At 45.7% G+C, this 20,663-nt stretch overlaps 1 long non-coding RNA gene across 5 annotated transcripts in view; it reads right to left on the bottom strand.

Moving 5' to 3' along the window:
- Nucleotides 1–20,663, bottom strand: part of LOC114010784 (uncharacterized) — a 33,937-nt gene that overhangs the window by 5,164 nt on the left and 8,110 nt on the right. For 3 of the 5 annotated variants that reach the window (XR_008749127.1, XR_008749124.1, XR_008749128.1), the window contains exons 2-3: nucleotides 20,008–20,101; nucleotides 13,702–13,889 (exon numbers count right to left, since the gene is read on the bottom strand). This is a non-coding gene — a long non-coding RNA (uncharacterized LOC114010784). Of the gene's footprint in view, nucleotides 1–1,108; nucleotides 10,716–13,701; nucleotides 13,890–20,007; nucleotides 20,102–20,663 lie in introns of those variants that run through there. The other 2 variants (XR_008749126.1, XR_008749125.1) reach the window with 2 other exon arrangements.

The raw sequence follows: 20,663 nt of genomic DNA, 5'->3' as shown, positions 1-20,663 counted from the left end.
GTGGAACAGAGCTATTAGGAAACAGGCCCGCAGTCTAGGTTTTGAGCTCTCTTCAAAGCACAGCCCTACATTTCCTAAGAACAGAAAAAAAAGAAAAAAAAAGGAAAAAAAACCAAAGAAAAACCCCAGGAAGCAAGTGCAAGTAGCCCTGAGTCCTGTTCAGTCACTGGCAGTCACTTTTAGGAATTAAATGTCAAACAACTCTCAGGACTGATCTCAATAAAGTCAAGGATTATCACTCTGCAGAGAGCAACTCGTATGAGGTGGAGGTGAGGTGGGGCAGCAGCTCCCTCTGCTAAGCCTGATGCTCACATCACTTGTAGGATGACAGCATTGCAGGCTTTGAATCCCTTTCTCTTATGCAATGCAGAAGACAATCTGCCTCTAAGAAATGGGTATTCGAATACAAACATCTGCTTTAGTAATTACTGATGTTATACTGCCTTTCTGCTAGCAAGGGAAGGCATTACTGTTTTACAGGCAAGCAGTAAATAAAGTAATTGCCAGCAGAAAAGCTGCATTTCAAGTAACTGCAAGCAATCAGTTATGGTCAGATTGTGCAACCGAAGCAATGAAGCCACAGTATTGACAATGAATGCTGATTTAAGTGATGTACTGGTGCACTTGGGATGTTAGCAAAAAAAACCCTACACCAGCATCCTTTTTTACTCAGAGAAATATAAATGCTGGCACAGCAATAACATATATTCAAAATTATCACCAGAGATTTTATGCAGACTGGTGCCTTTGCTGCATTAGTTTGTATTTACCAAGAATAATTTGACCATTCCTTTTTCTTCTGCATTCTGCAGGAGAAATAGCTTTACTGCTTAAGTTTTGTATTTATTAGTTATTATTAGATTTTTTTTTCATCCCCAGGAATTGTTTGATTCAGGGCTGACAAGAAAAGGAGTTCTATCCTTGGTCTCCAATCCAATCAGAAGCACAAAGCACATGTTTAAGCTTAGCTTCTGAAGAATACCAGTGACTTCACACGGCTAAAAATAAGCCTAAAATTAAGTGTATGTGTTGCGACAGAGGGAAGACACAGTCACTCAATATGAGTGATCAGCAGACTCTTACAGTCACCTTTTACGCCTTCTTATAATTAGCTCATACGTATTACAAAAGTTAAGCTCATTATTGGTTAGTTGCCTAAATATCAAGCCTGCCCCTAGTTTCTCTTCTGTAGTTTTCTGTTCCCACCTGCAACATTCTTTTCCCACCAAAATCTTCCTGTTATTGTGTAACAAGAACAGCCAAGGATAGTGTATTTTTGCTTTACTTCAGATAAGCTGAGAGCGATGTGCATTTTTGTCCAGCCAGCTGGACTATGTCTATGTGACCCTTTTCAGCTAGCCAGTTATCCACATGTATGTTTGTGTGTGTTCATGCTGTGGTGAAGCAGGCCCTCCAGCAGCCTGCTGGGGTACTGTCCATTCCCGTCTCCCAGCAGCAAGCTCTAAAGTTGGAATGAAACGATCGGATGTTTCAACACAAGTTTACTTAGTGAAGAAAAGCCAGGCGATAAAGAAGGAGCATTTCCCCAAGTTTGGGCCACAGTCTGCACACAGCAGAGAAACAAAGTATGGCAGAGAAGCCTGCAAAGACTCAGATTCACGCTTCACTGGTCCCAGGAAGCCCAGGGTCTCCTGGACAGTAGCGTGGTGTCCGTGCCGAGTTCCCCCAGGCTCCCCAGGAGAAGGTGGTTAGCTAACCGCACCACGTGTCTTCTCTGTAAAGCGAATCACTACTGTCCTTCCCAGACAACAGCTCACAGCCATAACTTCACTACTGCTAAGTCCAAGGGCTTTAGGACATAACACAAATTCGAATGTTCACTAAGCATGATATCACCCCTCAGTTATACACATTTATGATGAAGGCCCTTTGTGAGAAGCAAGACTCCAAACCCCTAATGCTTTCAAGAAACCACAATTAAAGGGCCACCTAGAACCTCAAGTTTTTGTCGGTTGAAGTGAGCTCCTCTGCTACATTCCCAGCAGAGCCAAGCCAGCCACCAGCCAGCTGCCAGACTGCTTTGGGTTGCGTGGCACTGCATGGGCAGACATAACAGTCACAAATGGTTTTGGTTTGGTTGGTTGGGGTTTTTTTAAGAAACAACTGTTGTGCTGTCAGGTAATTGCATTAATTTCTAGTTGGAAGACAAACCAATGGTGCACAGCCTAGATATATTCACAATCCCCATATATGTACAAACTCTGCTAGATTTTGAAGTGGTTATGGTTTCTGTCTGCTCAGAATTTCAGAGCAGCAAATTCTGCTTGGTTGAGACTTTTTTTCAGGATGAAGAAGCAAAATTCTGATCTATGAAGCATCTGAGTGCAGAGAACAGCCTGTTCTCAAGGGGCTGACTTGCCAGCATGATTCCTGGCTGCTTCTCATTAGAAAGGACTTAAGCTCTTTTCTGCATTGCGTTTGTTGGATTTGAGGCATTGGGAAGGGGCGGGAATGTTTATTATGCTTAACAATTGCAAGAGAGAAATCCTTAGGAAGTCAAGGTAGCTTGCAAACAGAAGCAGTCACCCATGCCAGACAAACCGGGATACTTGGCCACTGAGATTTTTCCCTCAAGAAGGCAGTGAAATAGTGAATAACCCCAAAATTCACCCAGCCAGCCGTTCACATGCTGCTCTACACATACACATTCAGCAAAAAGACCAGCCCACTCCAAAACATCAAAGGGCCTTTCAGAAGAGTACATATTGTTATACATAAATAAGTGTACCGCATTTATTATCTTTAATTAGACTAATACATCAAAGTCCCCACAGTTAATCCTTAGGCCATACTGCATATCACATTTGTAGCTACCCATCCTTCGGGTTTCAGTAAGTTCAAGCGCACAAGACTCACTTTCAGAGCAGTACTTTTAGTTGAACAAAAATACAGTTATTTGTGAGTGAGCAAGACTGCTTCATATCCAGCGGCTGGTAGTCAGTTCACTCCAGTTCAAAAGTTTCAAGTCATCGAAGCAAAGAGACAAAAAGCCAGATCACAGCACGCAATGCAGCTGGTGGCACAGAGCTGTAAAATGCCACCAACACAAACCTTACAGAGGAACCTTAGAAGGGTGCAAGAAATAGCAAAGAATGGGTCTCAGCATGTAGGAGGCCAACGCTTATCTGAGGAGCTGTTCACAAAAACTTGCAAAAAAATTTTTTTTTCATCTGCATAGCACATACTTCTGTAGAAAAAGTGAGTGAACGCACTGGCTGGCTAGCTTAGGAAAAATTAAATCGTGTGAACATGAGGAGGCAGAATGAAATTGTGTGTACGTATCCCTTCTCAGACTGCCAGCTGTGTAATAAGCTTTTAAGAACACGTAAGCAGGGCAGGGACAAGGAAGCTTTAGTTTCATTACAGTTTGCTGGGGGGTCAAGTGCCTGGCTCCCGCAGGAAGAGCTGCATGGGTCAGGCCTTTCACTTAAAATCTTACAAGCCCAGCCACAATGCTATGGTGTTGGTGGACCCCAGTTCCACCCTGGCTGGATATTTTGACCTCCTCACAAACCTCAGTGCACGGATTTGACACAGTCGCAGTTCTTTGTTCAGCAAATGCCTTCCACTGAAATAATTAAGATCAGGATTAAGGAGCTTTGGCATTGCTTTGCAAGGAAACGTGCAGAGACCCACCACAGGATCCCCTTCATTGTCTCTGGCACACTGCTGGTTTCATGAGTATTAAGTCTTTCAGAAGCATTTGGTAATAAATATAATATTTTCATCATTCTCTACCACTCAAAAATGTATTTCTCAAACATGAAAGCTTTGCTTTTACAAGTCTAGCTATTAGAATATGTTCATATTTTCAGAAAATCCTTCAAATAAATGTCTTTTAGCTTCCAGCCAAAGCCTCTTGCCATCTGCATGGGCACAGAGAATCCTGTGAAATACAGTCAGCCAGGCCATTTTCCAGTTAGACAGTTATATGGGCAACTCTGTCTTAGTGGGATGGGAAGATGAAATTCCCAGTTTAATTCAATGGTAAGATTCATAGGATCAAGCTCATAAAGAAATGGCAGGTGAAAGTATGATGGCACGCATTGATAGGTAGTGCTGCTATGGGCCATGTTCCCAAGTTTGCTTTCGTGGTAAGAAAATAAACACAGGTGCACATGTTCTGGAAAAGAATATATTTAAGTGTGGAGGATTCTGTCATCCGCTCTCAGCTTTGGCAATTCCTAACACGTACACAGAGCTATTCTCTGGGCACAGAGTTGCAGTTTGGCTGCATTTCCCAGAAGAATAGCCATTATTGCAGTCACTTGCATGTTATCTAAGTATCTCCCACTCCAGGCCTGCTATCTGCATTTGTTTAAAGATAATTATAGTTAGCACAGCCCCGCAGCTCTAATCGCTGCACAGCACTCAGGACAGAAACCAGAGCCTGCAAGAGGGACAACAGTTTTTGCCGTCACTAAGCAACAAGACAGCAAACCTCAGATGTTGAAAAATTGAGTTATCATGCTCCCTTAAAGCTAGATCACCTCCGAAATATCTCAAAACCAATACACTCTAAATGCTTTTCTTTATCTGTTTTTTATTCCTTTTTTAAAATACATTAATCATAAATCAGGGTTAGATTTCCCAGTTTTCCCTCTGCCAAACCAGCAGCCATAACCAAATGCAATAAAACTAATAATAGGGCTCTCATATGTTCATGTGAGTCCAGGGGCTGGAACTTGGAAAAAAAAAATCGGCAAATTATTGTGAGATCTCCGAGAGGAAACCAAATCCATCAGGGTTAGCAAGGTTGTGATGACACATCACTGCACCAGCCCAACAGCAACGTGTAGTACTCAAAGATATTTATTAGGCAAAAGTAATTTCTTACTGGACTAAGACTAAAGACTACTGGACTAAGAGTAAACTAATAAAACCACACACATACGAACACACACAGAGACGCCCATCCAACAAACAATTACCCACCTCAACCACTGAGGGCAGCAAGGGGAATAAAAATGACGCATGAACCCATATTCTTGAGAGATCACTGGTTTTAAAAGCTAAATTGTTTGAACAGTTACTTCCTGACCAAGTAGTAAATTCATTTGGAGAATGCACTGACATTATGCATTCAACCCTTCCTCTTTTTAAATGCCGGGGACCTCTAAAATCAGCAGGGACAGAATAAAGAGAAGTTAGGCAGCTGGATGTGGAATTAACCAACCACACTGACACTTGATGTTTTCCTTCCAGTTATTCTCCATCATTTCCTATCAGGTCAAAGAATTCCACCGGGCACTTAGATTCTGGTCGTTAAACTTCAGGACTCCAGCTGAACAGTTTTTTACCTAGTAGGAAATCACTCAACAACAGAAAGGCCTTATTTACTTACCATGGCTGTACCTCCCTAGGAAAATAGAGAGCAACTGAGCATGCCCTAAGGCAGTCATTACAAGTATGCCACGGCCACTTCAGCATCAAGCAGCTTTATCCACCTAGAAGTACCACTGAGCTGAGCAAAGCAAGCACAGTCCCACTATGCAGAGTTTGTACAAAGCAAGAAGCCTGAAGTGTTTACAGGCCAGCACTCCAGTTCTGGGCTTGAAAATATACAGGCAACCAACCAATGTCATTCTGTCAGGGGGGTGATGCTTTCTTCATGCAAACAGCAGAAGCAGGACTAACACTTCAGCTATCCCACACTTTCAAAGATGAGGACATGTCTCCTGAACCATTTGTTGGCTTCCCAAGGAAAAATTCAATTCTCCTCCAAAAGTATTCATCTAAACTACTCCCAAAACCACCTTCTCTTTTTCCTTCAAATTCCAGGATAAAGTTTTACTTCAATGAGAAAAAAAATAAAGCAGTTGGACAGGAAGGTAGTGCATTAAAGCCCTGCCTTTCTGCTGCTTGCCAGTGTGTCCCTCTGCCTAGGCATCACTGCTTATGTTACATGGTAATTTGAAGCTCTGAGTGGCAAGAGCCGCTTCCTTCTCCAATGCTGGTACAGCATCTGCAGACACAAGCAAGGAGTTCAGTTCACCACAACACCACCAACCACTTGGAGTTCACTGGACTGAAGTCAGCTTGCATTGGGTGAAGACCTGTGCTGTATGATCTTTCCGCATCTTTCTTGAAGATCAGATCTTTCCTGGAGAAGTAAACTGTGAATTTGGGGAGCTGTCAATATGGCTATTAATTGACCTTCTAGTACAACTGATGGCTTGCAAAACCAGCACAAGCAAGGTTTTTCCTCGAGAATACACAACATAGCTGAATACGTTGAATGAGATTTGAATCAAGGCCCAGAATCGGAAAAGGGAGATCGAAAACATGCTTTAATACCTCTCATTTAATTGCTTTGTTATTTATTTATTTCTTCCCTCAGCATATTTCCTTTCAACACTAGGGGAAAATTCCCTCCAGGAGGTCATTGTTAATAAAGAAAAAGGATATTTCTTGTACTGCTGTTTGATTAACATTAATGACTTCTTGCATGCCACACAGTAATCTACCCTCACACATAATTAACAATGTTAACTTTAATAATGTCAGGAATGCAGGCTCTTTTGCGCACACACACCCACCACCCACCCACCCAAGGATTTTGGCTGTAAAAGTCCAAAATGTCAAGGTCATCCCAGCAGTCTCAGTTTTGGGCATATTTCACCCCTGTGCTTATACAGACTTGCACAAGGAAAAGGGGTGATTCTAACTTAGGTCAGAACCAGGACATCCTCTCCCCACTGCCAGATGAAGGCACTTACTAGCGCCCTAGTTTCCAGCACCACAAGAAAGACTAAAAGTGTCTCACCTTTCGTACTGTGAATGCCAGTTTTCAGGCTGACTTAGCAGAGAAAAGGAAGGCTGCAGACCTCTTACCATGATACAGATTACAGCAGAAAAGATGCAGAGAACATCTACATGGTACCTCAGCTGCCTGAAATCCAGGGGTTCTAACATCTGCTTCTACAAGTCCATTAAGAGACAAGTTAGGCTGCTTAGAAACCTCATCTGCTTCATCATGAGCAACACCAGGGACCTTCTAAGGGAGTTTCCACAGCCAACATGTGGAGGGAACATCATGTCAAGGGCAGATGGAACAACATGGATGATCAGTGAATTAAACCAAGAGGCTGTCCTTACGACACAGTGTCTGTGTAACCGGACATCTCCTAGCAGAGGGTACGGGAAAGAAAGAGCACAGAAGGTTCTCACCATGAGAGGAACAGTACCAGGGGAAGCCCAGCCCTTTGCACAAGGCAGAAGCTGGGGTTTGCAGGGAATCCACTGAACAAAGGAGGCTGAGAGAGCAGCAATAAGAAAAAGGAAATATGAGGGACCTCTGGGATGTCGCTGTTCTGCTCCCCTCCTGACTCCAGCCTAAGGATCAGCCAGGGTCTGGACATGCCTCCAGGTCTGATTCTCCCTTCCCTGCCTGGGCCTAACCAGCTCAGTCTCATGTGACTCAGTGCTGGGGTGAGATGACTGGAAGCCTGTGGCAAGCAGGGGTGATCCCACTGAAGACAGAGTACTTGCCTCTGCAATCCTCTCTGACCCTGACCTCACATGAAAGCAGCTTTCTCCAAAAACCCTCTCACTCACACTCAAGAGAACAGCCCAACCAGTCCCCACAAGAAGCCATCCTCTGTTGGGAAGGTCATGGTGTAAGTGGTTAAAGTGTTCTGCTACTCTAAGAGTCATCAAAGAGCTGAGATTAGAGATTCCTGAAAGAAAGAAAGAAAAAAAAACAAAAACCAAAAACCCAAGCAGAAGTAAACCAACAGTTCATCTCAGGATCAGAGAGGAGTCCCAGGCCCCATGGGCACTGGGGGACATTGCCCATAGGATGAGGGTAGCTGGCTAGCTTGCAACTTCATGAGACAATCCTTGGCTCAGGGAGCTCCCAGTACAAGCGAATGGAGAGAAAGGGGAGAAAGAAAACAGATGATTTACCTCGGGCTCTCAAGCACACATTAGTGGGGCTGAGACCTGGGAGCCAGCTGCTGAATCCCAGCCTTGTGCATACCATGGTCTTGATAAACAAGGAACACTTGTTTCTGCAGCTGCTGCTTCTAGACTGGAAGCAGTTCTCATGTATTTCTCCCCATGTGTCTATTCCCATCAATATAAATCTAAAAAGAACATCACACTGCTTTTTCATTGACATCCTTGCTGCCAGCCGTACACAATTAAACAGAAGAAATACGAGACTTTAGCTGTAATTACAATTTTGCCTATTTTGTAGAGAAGTCATCCTGTGAAGATTGACACAGCCGGGTACCTGCCTGGGTCACCAACCATACCAATTCTCTCAGTGGAAGTTTTAAAAGGGAAAAATTAAATTGCGGCTGTGTAATATATTGAGCACTCAGAGGCAGGCAATGCCAGTGATTATGCAGCAAAACAACATAAAAAAGCACAGGCACCAACAGTGATAACTTCCAAGGGGGGATAAAGTATTCTGAAGAGTTACCCCGCAAAGGACAACAAAGCCCTTCATGAACATTGTCCAGATCTAACCACTGTCCTTGTGACAGTCAGCAAAATGTGCCAAGCCCCTGGAAACAAAGTTAGTGACTACCACAAGCTCTGTGCTTTGTATGCAGGAGTACTCCACTTCCAGTAGACAAAAAGAGAATGGGCGAGGGTGTGTACAGAACCACACATGTATTTCATCCCCTTTACTCTTTGGCTTCTCTGTGAGACCTATAGGACCAGGCCAGTCCTATAAAACTTCGCAGACACCTCACATTTGCTTCCAGGTACACCTGTTCAACACAAGCTGGCAAGTCCCTCCTTTTCCTCTCTTTCCCAAGCCATGAAAACACATTGGCCACCCTCCCAGTTCAGTCCCTGCCTCAACTCTGTTCCCCTCGGTGCTCAGGCACCAATCCTACCCTGCCTCTGGCGACATGACAAGGGAGTGCTCCTTAGAACTCTACTGCCCAAGCATCTCACTGATGCCAGTTTGTCATCCCCCCTTCCAAAAAACCCACATATGTATCTTTTCTCTAAAAAGTTCACATCTTGGCCAGGAAATTGCTTTCTTTCCTTTCCTGCCCACCCCAACAACCAGGCAACCCTCCCCCATGTTGCAAGCGGCCAGGCACGCCATGATGTGTAAGCCCTGTGGCTCAGCCAAGCTCAGGGCATCTCCTCAGCTGGGATCAGGCTGAGCAAGCCCACCTGACGGACAGCAGGGAGGCTTGTTATTTATATGGAGCTGCAAGCCCACGGCAAAGCATGTGACATGAAGCAAGGCTAGAAGGCAGCAATGGGTCTGCAGCAGTAAACACAACCCAGGAAACATGGAGCTGGTCTGGTAGCCAGGCACACCTTGACTTGGGGCATAACTGTGAGGAAATGCAGAAATGTTCTCCAGCGAGGTATCTTTGCAACACAACATCCCCAATGCCAAGTACGGAGGAGTGAAGATGAACCGGGCACAGGAGGGGAGGTAGTGCAAGGAGATGCCAGATTCTGTAAAGCCATCTGGGGTCATGGGCGAGACCACATTGCTCACAAACCCCCACCACCACAGTCCTGTCTGCAGCTGTGCCAAGGGCAACATTTTCCAAGTCTCTCCTTGACACCTGTGGGAAAACAAGGGAACATAAGACCCACACAATTATCCTACAGCAGAATTCCAGGCATGAGGATGCTTCAATAGCATGTCCCACGGCAAGCCAGTGAGGATGACAAAGCACTACTCTACTAATCACCACTGCAAGAACCCACTGAATGTTTAGTCAAAGGCCCTGACTTATAGAAGGGTGGCCTTCACCACCCCCACCACCCCCACATCCTTAAATAGTAGGTTTTTATCATCCATTTGCCATATACACTTTGCCAAAGGCAGAGGCCTAGCCTGGAAGTTCCCCAGATGATGACAGGTCACATCCAGCCAGTGTCTGAGACAGAGCTGAGGAAGGAAGCAAAGCCAGTTCTGCTTCATCTGGGGAGTATCTCCTTGACTGTTCTGGATGCCTCAGGGATATACCTCCAGAAATACATGTGCACTGGGGGCTACCAGCAGATATAAAAGCTAGGGAGCCATCTGCTCTTTCCAAGCTTCCTTCCCATCTGGCCTGGCACATCTCCTGACCCAAAGTTCAGCACTGTTCCTGCTTGGCTCCATCCATTTCAGCTGTCAAGTTCACAGATGTCCCAGGATACCCACAAAGGTAGATTCCTTTCCTTCCAAACCTACACCTTCTGCATATTACCCCAAAGAGTTTTATTGGAGTTGAGGGACGGAATTAAATTTCTAACAGTTAACATTTTCTCCACTTTTTTTCTTTCCTGCTACAAATCAAACCATCTGCCTGTTTTTCTCAGGCTCCTCAGACTTTGGAAGATTTAGAACAATCTTCATATCCACTGATGCATACAGAAACACAACAGAAACACCCTGGAATGCAAAAATCATTGCATTACAACTCATTTATCACAGGGCAGAAAGCCCTGGCTTCACCTCCCTCTACTACTGCCTGCCTCTGGCCACGGTGACGGGGCCTGCGCACCAACTCTTTGCACCAGGTGATGCAGTCTCCAGGTCTATAGCAACCCAAAACTGCAGCCTTCCAGATCATCAGCCCCCTGATGTCGCAGTGTCAAAGTTACTCCTCACCTGCTGCCCCATGACAAGGTCAGCACCCAGCTCCAAAAGCCATGAACTTCCAATGCGCTTCACTAAGTAAGCCTGCCGGTTAGGAGTCATTTCTTAGGCCCAGGGCACACTGCAAACAAAGTACACAGGCCACCTCTAAGCTTAATGAACTGCAGAAGGTCTTGTATAGATAGCAGAGGCGTGTGCAGGGCAGAGGTAGGAGGAAGGGTGGTGGGGATGTCGTGGAGAGCATGGCAATGCCTTAGCCATGCATGTACTTTGTAGGACAGGAAGGCATCTGCTAGCCTCAAGGAGAGGGCTAACTTTCCCCTCCTTTTGCACAGCACAAAACTTGCAAAAACTAGGGCTTACAAAAAGAAGCCAAACAAGGAATGGGGACGTAAATGCAAATCTTCCCAGTATTGCACTGGGAAAATACATCATGGCTTTTCAGCTGAGCATCTTTGCAGTAAAAACACCCTGCCAAACCATTCACTAACTGTCCAAAAACATTCTGCAGCTCTTATGGCATTCCCAGGTCAGACAAACTTTTCCCCAGCTAATTAGGACAAAGATGTAGTGCCCCAAAGAACAACTGCTCACAAACCCAAAAATTCTGGGAACACAGAGAGAGGAGGGCAGCACATGAGGCAGTCGCTCAAGCAAGGGTTCAAAGCACAAACATGCACATATATAAACCAGATGCATGCTCGGTTTGTTCTGGAATGCATGCTCAAAGACATGAATTCAATAAAACAACAGATCCAGATTCCCTACAAGCATTGCAGGAAGAGGCACATCTAGCTTATCCTGTTCAGATGTGGAGCAGTTTGCCAGGAGAGGGGACAGACTCCATGCCACTGGACAGACAAAGAACTATGATGAAGTTTTACTTAGGTTAACCCTGAATGTAGACAGAGAAATGGACAAAATGGACACTCAGGGTCTCTTCCACCTCTAATATCTAGGAGTTGGATTTTATCTGTTCTGTCCTAGCCATATTCTAACAAGAAACTAAACATTTTAGTAGATCACTTATATCCCAATGCTGAAACAAGTTTCTTTCTTTGCCACACAACTGAGCTTTGCTCACTCTGTTGATACTCTTAAGTTTATTGGCAAGAATATTTACAGGACCAGCCAATTTCAAGCAAGTATTACAGAATATGGCCGAAATGCAGGTTCTCTGCAAGCTCTTACACAGCAAACCCTGTTTTAAAAGAAAAGGAAAAATTAAACTCCTCGCAGAGAACAAATATCCCACAGGAAACATTTCTCAGATAAGAGTATTCCAGCAGGCTGCTCCCAAACAAACTCCAGCAAACCGGGCAAAGGTGTTACTGACAAATACCAAGAACTGCCAAGAAACAGCACAGGCACCTTGCAACAACGCCCCAGCTGGGCAAGGAGAAGGAAGGAGAAATAAGCACTGAAGTCATCAGATCTGTCAGAAACCACTTCTCTCAGATCTACCACAGTTCACAGATTTGGGCTCTGATGGTCAAACTCCAGCACACTTTGGAGTCTGAGAAAAGGCTGAGAAAGCCTCTAAAGAAAAATAAAAATTAGGATTTTTCCCTCATTCTGCTACTGCATCTTGCTCCAGCAAGCATGCTGAGTCCCACCAGCCTTATTCTAAGGTCATGCTTTCTGCAAAGTCCTCACTTCGGAATTTTAAGTAGCCATTCAGAAATTAGTGTTTTGAGAAGCAGGTAAAGAGTTGCTCTGGAGACAAGCAGTGCCACAGTATCTTCATAGACTTGGCCATGCTATCTCTAACTTTCTAAATCTCCCTCCACTTCTGTGAGTGCTTCTAATCACTATATGGCATTCAGTAGCTTCCTCTGAAATATGTGTACACACCACTTACCAAAGGCTACCAAACACAGATAAGTCAGTCTGTGCTATGATGGGTGGCTCAAAGGAATGCCTCTCCCCACTTCCCTCTCTTCCCAGCTATGCCACTCTTGCATTTATTTCAGCTGGAATAGCTCAGCCTCTCTTAGCATGTGCCACAGCCTTACGTGGTGGCAGGATGCAGGGTCTGTTACCAGATGGACTGGGTCTGTTACAGATTTCCTATGTGGTCTCAAGCAAGTCCCTGCAACATAACACTGCTGACTTTATCATAGAGCAATATTGGCTGGAAGAGATTTCTGAAGGTCATCAAGTCCAGCTCCCTGCTCAAGGCAGATCCAGCCTGATCAGGTTACTCAGGGTCTTGTCCAGTCTGCGGCAGCTAAACCTTGGAGGCACCTCTCTTTGTGGGTTTAAAATGGGAGTAAAGCTGCCCGTGCCCCTACCTTCTGGCAGCCTGTCGTATACATTGCTTAATGCATGGATCAGCCCTTGCCTTGCACCCAGCATATACAGGGTCATCTGAGGTTAACAACATTGGGAAAGGCCTGAATTGGATGGAATGTAAGAGCTTGACTGCTAATTATCCATTTGGCTTCGAAGGCCTGGACAGCCATGGGTCTACTAAAGCATAAACTACAGGACGACAGATACAAACACTTAAGCTCTGAAGACAAGGACTCTGACAAATAGCAAACCTGGCTATGGTCAAGGCATTTCCGTCTCATATATATGATGCTCAAAGCTTCAGAACTCATTCTGTGGATTTCTAACCTTAGAAAAGTAACTAAAGACACCTGGAAAAGAAAAATCACACCAGGGATACTACTTTGTCTCATCCTAAACACTGGATGGTCTAGGTCTAAAAACATCATTTCACATAGGTGAAACTTCCCCAGGGGAGAAATGGTCCTACGTGCTGGGAGCCTGACTGCAGGAGAAGCTGGGAGATGGCAGCCTGCAAGGGTGGTTGCAGAGCTCAGGACTGTGTGGAAGCACGAACGCCCAGCCGTGGTTTCTCCCCTAAATGCAGACACATGGGAAGCAAACTGCCTCCCACAGTCTAGGAGAGAAACCATATCCTTTCCAAAACAGTCCAGGACAGGTATAAAGCAGGATGAGGGTCTCTGGAAAAGAGCTGCTTGCTATACTGGCTCCAAAGAAACTATTTCATCCTGCAGCTGGACCATGCAGACGTATACTAACTTCCCACCATCGTGCCTTTCTTTCATTCATGCACCCACAGCTGTCACACGTACCTCTTCATATCCTCTTCAGGTGGGCTGTCTGCCTTGGACAGTGCTACACGCTGGCTCCTCACCTTCCCTGGACCAGGACTTCTCCAACACGTACTCCTGCCGTGAGCTTCCCGTGCAGGTCATACTCATCCCACTGCTCTTCCCTGGGACTCCAATAACCAAGGCTTTCCAGAACCTTTCTTTTCATTCTGAAAATAGGGAATACAGTTCACGACATAAAGCCTGCAGTCAGTCCGTCAGTCAGGTCAGAAAGGGGAACTGCTTTCTGCTCTGCAAGACAAAGGGCAGGATTAAGGCCTGGGATACAACAGGCTTTCTGTTCTCATTGCTGATTGCTAGCTTGAGCTCTAAATATTCATGCTGGAAGGACTAAGCTCAGGCTAACTGCTGTGGATGGGGCTGTGCCCAACCCAGCCAACTCCTAAGAACAAGATCTTGGGCCCACAGCCAGTGTGTTTAGACCTCCATATTCCTACTTTCAGAAAGCACCACGGTTTGGGCCAAGGCAGCATCTGAGCTTGAATTTGCCTGTTAGCTGCAGAAGTGGAGTGCAAGAACAACCTGGTCTGAAGGCTGCAGCATGGATGAAGATACACAATCATCATCCCCATGTCACACAAGTGGTGGATAGGAGAGAGAAGGATCTCTGTTTTTCATTCTCCAGCTTCTCTCACACCACCCAACGGTTTCACCAGCAATATAGACACAAAGTTTGCTACTGTAGACCCTCAGGGCCAGTTCTGCTTAGAGAACTGAAATTCCCTCTCCATTAATTCCTGCATTGTGCATGTCTTTCACCAAAAATTCAGTCATCTCCCCTGGAAAAACAAAACAAGCCAACAACTTCCCCAGTCACGAGAAGATGAGCTCAAATGTGACTTTGAGTGGCTGCCCTGAGCCACTTGGAAACATCACACCCCCAGACGATAAAAGGCAATACCCAGGGGGAACATCACCCACCAGCAAGGTGGAATTTTCCAGCACCAGCTCAAAACAAAGCTTGAAAGCAAACAACAGGATGGAGAAGCCAAAATGAACAAAGGAAGAAAACACCGAATCCAATGTCAACATCAAAACCTAGCCAAATGGAAATCTCCAGACAGAAATATTGAAGTCAAGAGGGGAAGAAGCATGAACCAAAAGAGATTCAGGATTAAATTCTCAACTCAGAACAAAACAAAATTAGTTGAGAAACAAAACAAGAGACAAAATGAGACTCAAGCAATGCTACAGGAAGTTTCAAAAAAGAAGGGTTCTCACAAAAGAAATATTAAAAAATATTTATTTTTACAGAAACACTTACTTCTATAAAAATCAGTATTGCCTAACCAAAAAGACACTAAACTCTGATTCTGAAATCACATGTCCCCTCATGCCAGTGGTCAGGTCCCAAAAGTCACGTATTGATATGTTTCCAAACGGCATAATCTCTAAACCAATCTAAGGCTGGGTTTTTTTGCTGTCTGGGTTTTAAAGCTATAAACCATTGCGTTTGGGTTTGATTTCAACATTCTATCTGGAACATTCAGTTCATGTTTTCAGGTTTTCCTAAGCAAACACGAGGGTTAGAAACTTACTTTTTTAAAATGAGAGAATGGAGATTCTTATGCAGTACTTTCCTTCCAGCAGTTGCAATTTTAAGAAAAAAAAAATATATACAACTTCCCGAGACTGCTGACAAAACCGTAAGGCTTGGTAACCACTGCAATATGCCATAAAAAGAATGCTGCCCATTTCCCCTCCACACATAAGTCTCTTATTTGTATAATTCAGTCTCTCTTCCAAAGAATTTACTGCAGTGTTTGCTGAACCAGATGAACTATTTGTAACTTTAAAGAATTTCCATTAAAGCATAACTTGGATGGCTCAACAAGCAAATTGATACTACACCTGTCACAGACAAACAAACAACATCTGTGCTTGTATGTGATCAAGACATTGTTTTATGGAGAAGCAGCGCTCCCAAGATGATCACAAATCCACATGGTGCCTGGAGTGCCAGATTTTATGTTCACATCTCAAAGTAAACTCAAAGAAGTGGAAAACCACAAGTAGACACCGAGCCCCTTGAAGATTTCTGAAGAGTCCTATGCTATGCTTGTTCTGGCAATTATATGAACTATGTAAGCCTTGTGAAAGTGTTGGAGCATGTAAATAAATGATGAAGCAAGTTCTCCCACTCTAGAAGAGCCCTGGCTCTTTTTTGCCTGTGGATATTTGCCCGCAGATGCACACTAGCATATGGAGATCTTCCAGTATGCATGCCCCCAAACTCATCCTAACTTTGGAAACATTTCCCCTGACCTGCACCAGGCTTACAGTTGCAGGAGCCTTGCTGCTTTGAAGCACCCTCACAGGTCAGACACCTTTCCAGTACGCTCATCCTCATCCAGGGTTTTAGTGCTGTGATGCAGTTGTGTTGCAGCTCTGTTGCAAAAGCAGGATTCCTCCAGGCTAAGAAGCTATTCTGATGATCACTGAAAACATACATTCCCTCGATACAAGTTTCTAGTGAGAATCTGGACAGCAAAAATGCTTCAGTCAAAACGCAACCTATTTCAGCTAAAAGTGGAACTCATTTCACAGCTGAGGCATTGGAGCCAATTCTCATTCATGCTAAAGATCCTTTATGCTGCTCAGGAGAAAGACCAGACACTTTGCATGGCACCAGCATTAATTCACAGCTTTTAAGACCCCTGCATGCTGGAGTGAGAATCAGGCTCTGCAGCCAGAGCAGGGAGCTCACCGGGAGGGAGTGTTCTGTGGATGAGATCTCTGTCTCTGAGGCGGCTGTTTGGTTCTGCTGGTTTCTTCTCAGCAAGATGGAGCTCACTGCGTATGTCACAGAGCACAAGCAGAGCTTCTGGCTCCCCTTAGCAATTCTGCCTAACCCAGCACTCCTAAGGACAAAACCAACGTCCCAGGGACCTCTTGCCATCTACCTGGAGTGGCTGCAGTTTCTAGTTGCAAACAGGGACATACATGACAGGTCTGTATTTAGGACTGCTACAAGCTTCTGTTTCTAGCTTGGGGCAATCTTATTTGATGTAATGCTACTGCCCAGTGCAGCCAGAGTTGGTTGTGACCAGAGAAAGGATAACTTTGCAGAACTGGCTTGTCTCCCCAGGCTAGAATAATGGTTCTGGACTGCTAACTCCAGCCAGGGTCAGAAGGAAGCCACGTTGGACTGAGAAGTGCTAGAGCTGTGTCCTTGTTTTCCTGGTGTAAAATTATTCTCCTGGTAACTGTCTGGATTTTGAGGAACTTCTTTCTCTTCCCTGGCACTGTGTGACTCAGTTTCCAACGGACACTGCACACAATCTTTGTGGATCTGTCACGGGAAAGATTCTAGGCCTAAGATGAGGTGACTTGCCAGGCAGGTCTCTGGAGGTGTGCTTCCACTCTCCTCTCTGTATAGCACAGAACCTTTTGCTGAGGACATCCTTTCCTCTGGCAGATCAGCTGAGGGCATGGATGGAAGTTACACCTTTTTAACGCTGCTTTTGAAGAACCTCCAGGAAAGGCCATTAATTTCTTTCCCAAGTAACCTAGTCCACTGGTTTGCTGTCCTCACCCTTGTAAACATTTTTCTGATCCCAAATGCTGATGTTCCTTGCTATGATCTATGATGAATACAGCTTGTCTTCAGTGAGCAGGACAACACATTACTTTTCCACAGCTGACCTCACATATGTTTTGAGATTGCTATAACCTCTAAACCACTCTCTTCCTTAAATTAAGCAACCTTTGAGTTCCCTCCACCTTCCCCTGAAGATCATGCTTTCTATACTAACACAAGCTTTGACCTTTACCTATGGCCCCATTTCCCCTATCCTGTGACTGCATGTCAGCGCTCAGCATAATGAAACCTGCAGGGAACCTACCTCCCAAGACAACCTGCAAGGACTCCAAGCAAGAAGCAAGACGGGCAGTCAAAAACAAGCCTAGGTCTCCACTAGACCCTTTTCAGAGCACAATAAATTGCAATAAAAACTCCCACAAGACTGAGCTGTGGCACAATGTGCCACAGCAGGAAGCAGAGGGCCTTACAGTTCTGCATTGTCTTCCCCAGGAGAGCACCCTGGCTTTGAACAGGATTGCCTCTTGGCCATAGCTACAGCCAAGCGTGGCCCTCACTCATCATCTCCAGACCTCCAAGGAGGGGAAGGAGCCACTCTGGTCACAGTCGCACAGTTAATACCCACTGGTCTGAGGCTCTAGAGGTAAGAGCTGTTTTAAATATCGGGCTACTGCTGCTTTTTTGAGGTACAGACTTTAGGTACTGCTGGCAGATAGGTCCTTGGATGAAATGGCTCTAAAGCAGGACAAGAGAGAGTAGATCTGATGAGAAGTGACTGGTCTGAACTCTAGTGCCTTACGCTCCCCAACCCTCAGTTCCTTTGGGATTTGTGTCAGGTGCAGGGTACCACAAAAAAGGGGCGTCTAAACAAAAATGGAGAGGATTGAGCAAACTGAGAGAAGTTGCAAGGATGAGCCCTTCAGTCTCTGCTGGAGCCCAGAGCCGAGACTATTAGTCTGCAAATTCATCTCTGCCAAGATGCCATGGAGGTGGCCACAAAGGGAAGAACTGCTCCTTGGCTGACATCTCACAGGCTCCAGGTGAGCCAGGGCGTCCTCAGTCTCTCAGCAGTGGTAAGGGGCAGGGAGAATAGGCGCAGAAGGCAGGCAAGATACATCTGCCCTGAAAAAAAGGGAGTGCAGTCATTTTTCCAAACTCACTAACATTCAGGTTGCTCATCCAGGACTAATTTTTCAATTATCAGTTTCACATATTCAATGAACTAAACCAATTATTCATCTTTTCCTCCAAGTGTGGAAGACTTGTCTCCTCAGCAAAGCAGAAATGTGGGAGGATGGAGTATGTGTTTGTGAAAGTGCCAGGTATGAGCAGTGAAGGGAGCCAGGAAGGGAGGAGGGTGGATGGCAAAGGCCAGAATTACCCTGTCTGAGGGCGTTAACACTTCAACCTTGTAATTAAACAGCAAGAGTGATATCATTGGTGATTACAAACTCAAATTAGGACAAAACTAAACCTAACGCATGTGCCAACACTCTTTCTAGAAGTAAAGTAACAGATGCAAGCAGAAGTGCCACTTTCTTCTGTAGGACTACTAGCAGTGACCAGGCAGACCCTCTCAAGCCCTGCTATTCTATCAGCAAGGCTGCCCAAGAGGAAAACTGCGTTGCTGCCACCAGATTCCCACCCACACACTATGTTTTCTCTCATTAGCCAGCCTCAACATTCCCAGCCTCAATTATTCCCCCTTTCCTAATAAGTCTGCAATGAAGGGGCAAAACTCATCCAAGCACTAAAAGGCTAATACTTTTTTTAAAAGGCACAGCAAGCACCAGAGTCCAGCCCTTACTACAAGAGCTGGGATGTGGTGGAGACTGAGGGACTTTTTTGCCATGTTGGCCACTATTTCCTCACCCTTGGACTGGTGTGAAGGATGGGAGTTCCCTGGTGGCAAAACACACATTTGCAAAAATGCACTTTCAGTGGCCCCACTGCTTTTCCCTGCTCACATGGAAGGCACAGGAGCAAAACAGAAAATGAGTCCTGTGCTGGCCTCTCCTAGAGCGCTGAGAGCAGTCAGACCTAAACACTGGACAAGATGAATTTTAGTCCAGGGGGTGCCTGTTTCAAAGCCTGCCCCAACCCCTAGCTCACAGCCTGCCTCTCACAACCCTGCAGCCCCTTCTCCAGTCCAGGCACATAAGCTGTGCTGGGACACACATTCACAGGCCAGGAGGTACCTGTGTTTGGTTTCATGACAACAGCAACAGAAACCAGTCAGATGAGTTTTCTAGGCACTGCTGTGGCTCCAGTCCGAAGAAAACAGGGGACGGCACTGCTCCAGGAATCCAAGATGCCAGTAAGAGAAGAGGAAAGATGATGGGCTGTCTCACGGGAAGCCAACAGCAAAATGAAAGGGAAGTGCGTGAAACTGGTCTGCTTGGAGAAACCAGCAGCTGTGTAACCTGCCAGCTGAAGGAAGAAACACCTCAATCCTCACCACCTAGGTTACACAAGACCCGCAAAACAGAAGCAAGACCCAGCTAAAAACCAAGAGAATTTGGGTGAGAAGGAGCTGGGACTGCCGTGATTTTCACAACACAGTAGGCCCCCACTTTCCTCTACCTGATTTTTGGCACTGCCTTCTTAGGGAAGTCAAGCACAAGTGTCCAATAGCCCTCAGACAGTTGGGGTCTCAGGGGATCTGGGAGAGCCAAACTGCCCCATCTCATACAGACAGCTCACGAGGCTTGCTCCTTAAGGCCCACCTTGACACCTGGTTCTCAGCTGTGTGCCACTGCTTCTCAGTGCTCAAAGATCAGCAGACCCACAATCTGGGCACATCTGGTCCCTCCAACAGACCTGGAAAAGAGAAACAGCAGTGACATACCACCAATCCTTTCTGGCATGTGCTCTGAGCCACAAGCCCCAGCACGAAGACGAAGATGCCCACGCAACCTCAGACACATGTTCCCACCTCCCAGCCCAGGGGCAAAAGCCCAGCTGCCCCTCCACAAGGTGTAGTGAACACTAGGAGTCTTCATGGGTTCAAGTGGCGACGAGTCAAAATCAGAAAGGATGAAATCCACAGAAGGTTATTCAAAACAGAGGCACAACGTCAAATTCAAGACGTTCCTGCCTGCATGCTGGAGGCTGGCAGACCATCTAGCTGATCTCCTGCTGCCAGTCACAGCCTTTGTCCTTCCCCAGGCATCTGCTGGCAGAAAGAGGTTTCTAGGCTAGACAGACCTCTGATCTGACCTAGGACAACTGTGATGGGAGTGGCGCTGTCACATCTCAGGCCCTAGCACAGCCTGTCCTTGGGCAGCTCCCTCTGCACCTCTGTAATGCTCCTTCCTGGACTAAGAGATCTCACCATGCTCCAGGAACAACCTAGAGCTGGCCAAGTCTGTCAGCTTAAGCC

The sequence above is a fragment of the Falco peregrinus genome, chromosome 11 (genome assembly GCF_023634155.1).
Source record: "Falco peregrinus isolate bFalPer1 chromosome 11, bFalPer1.pri, whole genome shotgun sequence".
In the NCBI taxonomy this organism is placed as follows: Eukaryota; Metazoa; Chordata; class Aves; order Falconiformes; family Falconidae; genus Falco; species Falco peregrinus.
Note: the sequence above shows the minus strand (reverse complement) of the source record. Positions and strands in the feature narration are given on the sequence as shown.